The following is a 1,515-nucleotide window of genomic DNA, read 5'->3' on the forward strand; positions in this document are numbered from 1 at the left end:
TAAGCACAGATGGATCCAGATATGTACCCCTTTATAGACCGTTTTACAGTCCATCTATCAGGGGCCAGATAAGATATTGCTGAGTTTTGCAGTTCTAAGGATGTACTTTAACTCTTTAGGTCACTTTTCTTTGCAGGAAACGTTACAGTTTCAATCAACATCCTTTATTTAACCAGGTAAAATACTAATTGAGATTAAAATCTCTTTTCCAAGCATGACCTGGCCAACAAGTGACAAATTTTAATTCATACATGCGTTCATTTCACATTAGTGTCACAAGCTGAAGTAAAACAGGTCTGCAGTGTCTTGCAAAAGTATTCATCCCCCTTGGTGTTTGTCCTGTTTTGTTGCATTACAAGCTGGAATTTTTTTATTTTTATTTACTGTGACACAAACAATAATTAAGGTGAAAAAATTCACATAACTCACATAATTAGTTGATTAAGATCCACCTGTGTGCAATCTAAGGTTAGGGTTAGGCGGGCTTGTAGTACTTGAGTCCGATTCGTGCCCTAATTTAAAGGACTCGTGACTCGACATGGGCTTGAGCACTGATGACTCGGACTCGTGCATTAACTGCATTTGGACTCGTAAATTGGAGACAAGGACTCTGATTTTTTTCTTTATTTTTTGTAACATGCCATAATAGTTTAGCATAAGATATTTATATCTACATTAACTCATCTCATCTCATTATCTCTAGCCGCTTTATCCTGTTCTACAGGGTCGCAGGCAAGCTGGAGCCTATCCCAGCTGACTACAGGCGAAAGGCGGGGTACAGCCTGGACAAGTCGCCAGGTCATCACAGGGCTGACACATAGACACAGACAACCATTCACACTCACATTCACACCTACGGTCAATTTAGAGTCACCAGTTAACCTAACCTGCATGTCTTTGGACTGTGGGGGAAACCGGAGCACCCGGAGGAAACCCACGCGAACACGGGGAGAACATGCAAACTCCACACAGAAAGGCCCTCGCCGGCCACAGGGCTCAAACCCGGACCTTCTTGCTGTGAGGCGACAGTGCTAACCACTACACCACCGTGCCGCCCTCTACATTAACTTTTGTACTAATTTCGTGCAAAAGCGTCACATCTGTGCGCCTTGGTGCGTACATCAGATAGACTCTCCAGTGCGCTCCGGACAGAGCGCTCACACCAAGCAGACTCTCATGCTGTAAACGACTCGCACCTGCACAGGATTAAGGCACAATCAGCGCGCTGATATAAAAACTGTGAAAACACACTTACTTTGCGAAGTATTGAGTTGCATGGCTGACACATTACTGAGCCTTATTTCCTTATTCGGTTTCCTGATCCCTGATTTCCTGTTTCTCATCTTTGATTCTGCCGAGTCTATGATAGCCTGTTTGTGCCTCGCTCGACCTATTGCCTGTTTCACCGTTTTATGATTTTGCCTGCCGTTCTGGATTGTTTACCATCTTCACTTGTATTAATATATAAAACTCCTTCTGCACTTACATCCGTCTCCCAACCATCTCTAACAGAAT

This window comes from Neoarius graeffei, chromosome 3 (assembly GCF_027579695.1).
Source record: "Neoarius graeffei isolate fNeoGra1 chromosome 3, fNeoGra1.pri, whole genome shotgun sequence".
Taxonomy (NCBI): domain Eukaryota; kingdom Metazoa; phylum Chordata; class Actinopteri; order Siluriformes; family Ariidae; genus Neoarius; species Neoarius graeffei.